Below are 7,639 nucleotides of genomic sequence, written 5' to 3' on the forward strand. Positions count from 1 at the left end.
ATTTAAGCAAGGTAAGGAGTATAGGGAATATTGGAGTGGAGAGAGGAGAATTTATTATTTTATATTGGGTGGTAGGGAGTATCAGTCGCATAAGGAGACACCTTAACAAAGATCTAATTGAAGGGAGGAAGCCATTTACATGAGGAGAGTTCCAGTCGGGGGAATCTGTGCAAAGGTCCTGTGGTGAGAATATGCTTTGCACTGGAGGAACAGCAAAGCAACCAGTGTAGCTAGAGTGAGACAAAATAGAAGGAAATCAGGTCAGAGAGGAAGTGGAAATCAAGTAGGGTCTTGTAAGCCATTGTGTGGGGTGAGTGAAATGAGAAGTCAAAGGAAGGTTTTGAGCAGAGGAATGACTTGAGCTGACATATTCTAAAGCCTGCTGTGTGTGGGTTAGGGTCCGTACATATGATTAGTTCTGTCTGTGGATGGGGCCCAGGAGCAAAGATACCCCCATACCAACAGGTACATCTGGCACCCAGATGTTGGCTTCTAAATGCCTTTTTCCCAACGGAAGAAACCAGGGCTCCTTAGAGAAGTTATTTCCAGGGTTAGGGCAGGAAAAATGCAAGATGGGATGCCTTCTGGTGAGAAATAAAGGGAGTGCCTGAAGAAAGACTGGGGGCATGTTGAAAGAGGACAGGACTCAACTTGAAGGTCAAATCTAGGGCAATCTGAATGGCAAAACAAATACTAATAGAGTTAGATTAAATCCATAGGATAAAATAAAAATAATATAAACACATACTTGAATAAATTTAGTAAGTGGGGGAGGAGGGATAGAAGCAGTCAAGTTAATAAGTGTAGAATGAATGAAGGAAACACAAAATCACCATTAGGATACCACAGTAATAGTTTTGGCAGGCAAGTTCCACCAACTAATGCTAAAATTGGAGGGTGAAAATTTAAACAGAATAGAATATTAGCACAGGTTTAAAGTATCTCCTCCAAAATATCAACCAGTTACAAAGGAAACCACAGTAACTTTGTAGTGGAGAAACCCAGTACGGGGCACTTTGAAATCAAGTAGTTAAGGCTAACATCACTAACAAGGTGTTGACATTATGGAGCCCGAGGTTGATGCATGGAGAAGAACGCACCATCACTTCTGTGATGTGCTTGCTGCAAATGCATAATCTCAACCTTGTCATGAGAGCACACCAGACAAACCCAAGTTGATAGGCATTCTACAAAATGACTGACCAGTACTCATCCAAAGATCGTTAAAGTCAAGGAAAAATAGAAATTGTCACAGATGGGAAGAGGCTAAGAAATAACAACTTTAAGCAATGTGGATCCTGGATTACATCTGGAAAGGGGAAAAATATTTTAAAAACTGGGGTGGGGGGGGAAATGGTGAAATTTGAATACGAACCATAGTTAATAGTGTTAACATCCTGGTTTTGTCATTGTATGTTAGTCGTCAACATTAGGGGACGTTGGGTAAAGGATATACATGAACTCTCTAGTTTTGGACTAGTTTTGGAATTTTTCTGAAAGTCAGTATTTCAAAATAAAATTTTTAAAAAAACTATAGAAGTTAACCAGACATTGTGCTGATCATTTCACGATATGTACACATATAGAATCATTATGTCGTATGTCTAAAACTAACATATGTTATATATCAGTTTTATCTCAATTTAAAAAAACTAGATAAAAAAAACATGAAAAACCTTAAACTAGATGTTGCTGGATTGAGAATATACTGTATGGGGGCAAGGACACAAGTCAGAAAACTAGTTGGAGGGCTGCAATGGAAATAATCCTGGTGAGAATAACGGTGGTTTGGACTCGGAGGGAGCAGGCAAGGAGCAGTATTTGGAGTCTGGACATTTTTGACAGTAGAGCTGACAATATTTGCTGGTAGAATGATTTTAGGAGGAGAAAAAAGGAACTCAGGATGACTTTAAGGTATTTGATCCAAGCAACTGAACTTCCAACAGCATACATTTTTTTTTAAATTAATTAATTAATTTATTTATGGCTGTGTTGGGTCTTCGTTTCTGTGCGAGGGCTTTCTCTAGTTGCGGCGAGTGGGGGCCACTCTTCATTGCGGTGCGCGGGCCTCTCACTATCGCGGCCTCTCTTGTTGCGGAGCACAGGCTCCAGACGCGCAGGCTCAGTAGTTGTGGCTCACGGGCCCAGTCGCTCCGCGGCATGTGGGATCTTCCCAGACCAGGGCTCGAACCCGTGTCCTCTGCATTGGCAGGCAGATTCTCAACCACTGCGCCACCAGGGAAGTCCAGCATACATTTTTAAAAGTGTTTTATGTATATTATTTCAATTAATCCTCAAAAATATGAATTAAATATTCTAATTGTCCCATTTTAAAAAATATCTTTATTGGAGTATAATTGCTTTACTATGTTGTTAGTCATCTCATTTTAATAGTAACAAAACAACTAATATTTTCCAAGTATTATATATACACTGGCACTTCATATGTAATATCTCATCTCATCCTCACTTGTGTCATTATTCCTATTTAATATAGGAGCAAATGGAGACCCAGGAGGCTACGTAGCTTTCCCACAGTCACCCAGCTGGTTAGTAATGGAGTTAGGCTTCTGCCACATTGAGCCTCATTCTGGTGGCCACATACCACACTGTCACAGCACTCCACTGCCTAATTTTATAATTGAGGAAACGGAAATTTAGCAGGTGGCATAATCTGCCAGAACTCACGCAGTTTGAATGTGGCAAAGCCAGAATTCGACCCCAGCTCTGATTTCAAAGCGCAAGCCTCAGGCTCTGCTGTTGGATCCTGTACGTCTGAGTGTGGATGGCATTAGAGATGGAGCTCCCTGGCACAGCCTGCAAAGGGCTGGCTGGGGGCTGCTGGTGGCAAGAGGCCACTAAGGCTATATCTGCGACTATGGGTACCATCTCCAGGCCAGGGATTCAGGCGGCTTCCTTGCCCCTGGTTCTCCCGCCCGCCAGGACTGTTCCATGCCCTGAGCGATGAGGGGGAGATGTCATTACAGCCTGGGGCAGCACTGCAGTTCCACATGCTGGAACCACATGTGACCAAGAAGCCTGCTATGCCCATCAGCCTCTTTGGTCAGCCGCCAGTTGGAAAGGATGGATAAATCATGCACACATTTTAATGGGCCAAAAGGTCCCTGCCTTCCCTTTCTATACTCGTTCAAAGGCCTGCCCTTCCTACCCCTGCCCCTAAAGCATGGGGAAATATTCCTAGTCCCTGAAAAACAGACATGAAAACTTGTCAGAAGAAGAGAATATGCCCAAATAATCAGTCCTGAGTGTCTTGGGTAATAAATTAAGCCCAAGTACTAAGAGAAGGTGATGGCGATTTTTTTTTTCTGTTTCTTTATATATTTTTCTTTTTTTCCCATTTTTTATAATGATCATGCAAATTTGAATATTTAAATGATTGATAATTTGATCATTATTTAAAAGAAAAATCTAAGTGTGGACTCTGATTTAAGGTTCCTTACATTTGAATACTAGGTCCACTACTTACTAGCTGTGGAATTGTGAGCAAGTTAACTAGTGAAGTCAAAGTTTTCCTATCTGTGAAAAGAGGTTAATATGAGATCCTATCATGGAGTTTTCACAAGGATTAAATGAGATAATATATGCAATTAATTTAGTAATAACTTCTAGCTATATTATTATAAATATTAACTTTTCAATTCTACTGGGTTTTCTTTCCTCCATGATATCTCCTGTCCCTTGTCCCCATCTGAGTGCTAAACTCACCTTTTTGGCAAACAGAAAGACTCCTGGGAAAATAGGGAGCCCCTCCAATGGATGGTTTGAGAGAGTGTTGATGGAGGGAGATTCCTCTGAGAAAAGTAGCCATTTCACTATTATGAGTCTTAGCAAGGCAGTCAAACAAAAGCTGATGTTTTTCGTTATTCCCGTTCTCCAGGGAGCACATCCGCAGTGTCTCCAGTAAATTGGACTTTCAAAGGTAAATGTAAATTCCAGTGTTAATTTATTTAAAGTAAATTATCCAGAGAGTCATATGTCAGCAAACCTCATTTTGTGGCACTATATTAATGTCTTCCTTAAATACAGCTCGCCCTTTCTAAAAGCTGTTTTATGGGTCCAGGAAATCTGTCTATTACAAAGAAGTGCTTATTGTAAAGGATGTTTTAGTCTTCGGGTTCAATTAGGGAGAGAGCCAGGGTCAATGGGAGCCCTATGTGTGAAACGGCCTTAAGAGCCGAGATGTAGTAGGGAAGTGGGAAGCTCGCTAAGGCACCTGGGTTTATACCCGGCAGGAAGGGATGTGAAGAAAGAGAAATGAAGGGCTTGATTCAATGAACAAGGAGCAGCAGATATTAACCCCACCACTGCTTTCCAATCTTTCCATAAGTCGACCAACTCTCAGCTTCTAACACTGTCCCCCAGGCAAGGATGGTACTTTTTGTTCTGCAACCTATCCTTGGCCTCCAGGACAAGCCTTAAACTCCCCTCTCCTACTCCCTGCCCGTCCCCCACTCAAAGTTCTTTGTAACTAACATTAATTATCTTCCAAGCACTTGGCTAAGTCCCTTTATTGCCTAATATGCATTCAGTGATGTAAGTACTATTACTATCCTCATTTTACAGATGAGGAAACTGAAGCTCAGAGCAGTGATGGAACTTGTCTGAGATCACACAGCTGTTGAGGTGCAGGCTAAGCTCCACCCCAGATCATTTTTGCTCCATGGTCTGAGTCCTCTCTATGATGTCAGTTGGGTAGGGTATACGGTTAGTTTGGGCTGCTATAACAAAACACCACAGACTACACAGCTTATAAACAACAGAAGTCTATTTCTCACCATTCTGGAGCCTGGAACTCCAAGATCAGAGTACCAGCATGGTCAGGTGAGGGCCCTCTGGGGACCACAGGTTTCTCACATGTGTCCTCACCTGTGGGGAGGGGCAAGGGAGCTCTCCCAGGTTTCTTTTATAAGGGCATTAACCTAATAACCTCCCCCAAATCAGCCTATCACCTCCCCAAATCCCACCTCCTAATACTATTCCATTGGGCATTAGGACTTCAACCTAGGAATTTGGGGGGACACAACTATTCAGGCCGTAGCACGGAGCATTTACCTTTACCGTCTTACCTAGTGCCTTAACATATGCACGTTATGTTCAGGCAGAAACCTGCTGAACAAAAAGGGCATTTTTATAACTGTCTGTTAAGGCATTGGTTTTCACCCCACGGTCTGAATAGAGAATCACCAACAGCAGCTCCCCGCCCTCACCCTCCAATGGCACAGTTTTAAGCAGCAGAAGTGCTCATTAGAATGGAACCCCAAAGCTTTGCCTTAGCTCCTCCCAGGAGCCTCAGCCAGTCTGCTCCCAAACGGTTCTGTTCAGGGTTGAAAAGATTTATAGCATCCTCTAGCTGCTGACGATCTTTCCCTATTGATCCTGCTTCCGGAGCTCTGCTCAGGGGACAGGGAGTGACCGAAATGCTAAATTTTTACCAAGCTCACTGCAAAGTCAGCCAGACAGCCCAGGCCTCCTTTGGGACCTGGAGCTGAAGGCGGAGGGAGAACCACTGAGTCACACAAACTCCCTCCCGAGCCACAGTGGCCAAAACGTCCCCTCCCTTCAGTCAGTGCCCCAACAGCCAGTTTCCAGGGTTCATCCAAGGTCTTTGCTTGCAGGTTTCAGTCTTCCCTTTCTCCTCAGACGTTTACTCCACCAAGGCCCCACTACACCTTCATACCCCTGCACTCTAGCCCCTTTCACTCTGCTGAACTAGGCCGCTCTTTGAGGGCAGGGACTGTACAGCCGTCTGGCCACAGCACGTAGAACAGAGTCAGCTGGGGGAAATGTTGAGTGAAGGAGGAGGGAGAGAGAGGGAAGGACTGGGGGTTTGGGGTTGGCAGATGCAAACCATTGCATTTAGAATGGATAAACAACAAGGCCTTGCTGTATAGCACAGGGAACTCTATCCAATCTCCTGGGATAAACCATAATGGAAAAGAATATAAAAAAAGAATGTACATATGTGTATAATTGAGTCACATTGCTGTAGAGCAGAAATTAGCACAACATTGTAAATCAGCTATACTTCAATGACAAAAATAAAATTAAAAAACAAAAAAAGAATGTCACACACACTGGTCAATTTTCACAGCAGGAACTGAGAATATGAGAAGCCAGTACTACCATGGATGAGTTATAGACACCAAATTTCAGTTCTAGGATTTTGGAGGGCAAGAACATCATTTGTTTCATGTTTAGATGAAAGAGATCTTATCTATGGGACAAAATCTGGGTCAGGGATGGCAAAGTATCTGTCTATATATCACCCCTTCTAACTGTCACATCTATGACAGACACCATTAATTGTTCAAGGTGTCCTATTTCACTGAATAACCAGGCAGGCTTTCCTAATTATGAGAGGTGAGACCCCTGTGCTATCCCTCGGCTAGGAACAGTGCACCATATTGTGCTTTGCACCACAGATGCTACAAAGCTGTGGTTTCTCACAGTCTGATTGGAAAGAAAATGCATTCACATATAAAAAGAGTAAATAACACTATAATGTTCTATGATAATTTATTCATTCATTTAACAAAAATTTATGGAGCACCTGTTATATATATATGCCAGGTACCATATGAAATACTGGAGATATATGAGGATGAATAAGGTGTGAGTTCCTGCTTTCAAGGAGTTTGTAGTCCAATGGAGGACATGGAAACATTGCATTTAATATACAATGTGGTAAGTTGGTTTGGTATAGAAAATGTAGGGTGCTATGGGAACCCACAGGAATGGCCTTGGGAAGTCTAACATGGAACCAGAGAAAGTGTACTGTATTAGTTTCTTGATGCTACTGTAACAAATTACCACTAATTGTTGGCTTAAAACAACAGAAATTTATTCTTTCATAGTTCTGGTGGCCAAAAGTCCAAAATGAGGGCCATACTCCCTCCAGAGTCTCTAGGGGAGGGTCCGTTCCTTGCCTCTTCTGGCTTCTGTTGGCTGCCAGCCTTCCTTGGCTTGTGGCTGTATCACTCCAGTCTTCAAGGCCATGATCTTCAACTCTCTCTCTCTCTGCTCTATTTTCCCATCTTCCACTGTCTCCCTCTTACAAGGATACATGTGATTGCATCTCAAAATTCTTAATTTAATCACATCTGTAGTCTTCTTTTTGTTATATAAAGTAACCGTCATAAATTCTGGGAGTTAAGATGAGGGTATCTCTGCGGGAGCAGGGAGCATTTTTCAGCCTCCCGCAGGTACCCAGCATTTGAACTGCACCTGGCACATTATAGACACTCTATATGAGTGAAGTTGCATCTAATCTGTGAACACAAGGATGAGTATGTAGAGAATGATATACTCTTGTGCAGAGAGTACATGAGATAAGAATCTAGAAAAGGATCACAAGCTGGGGAAGGAAGCGGGAAGACCAAAAGTTGGAGAAATTGATTCAGCTGGACACCAAGTAGAGCAGACAGGAGGTAAGGGGTGAGGCTTGGGGCAGTGCAGAGCAACAGTGAAATACTGAGAAGGAAAGTCAAGGCCAGTTTAGGATTAACCTCTTAAAACAGAAAGTTCACCAACAGTCCATTTTAGGGGTGCCTTTGGCCCCTTTGCTGGGCTGGGACAATGATGAAGAGAGTGGTAAGGGTGCTGAGATGTTGATGGGCTC

This window comes from Balaenoptera ricei, chromosome 8 (assembly GCF_028023285.1).
Source record: "Balaenoptera ricei isolate mBalRic1 chromosome 8, mBalRic1.hap2, whole genome shotgun sequence".
Lineage (NCBI taxonomy): Eukaryota > Metazoa > Chordata > Mammalia > Artiodactyla > Balaenopteridae > Balaenoptera > Balaenoptera ricei.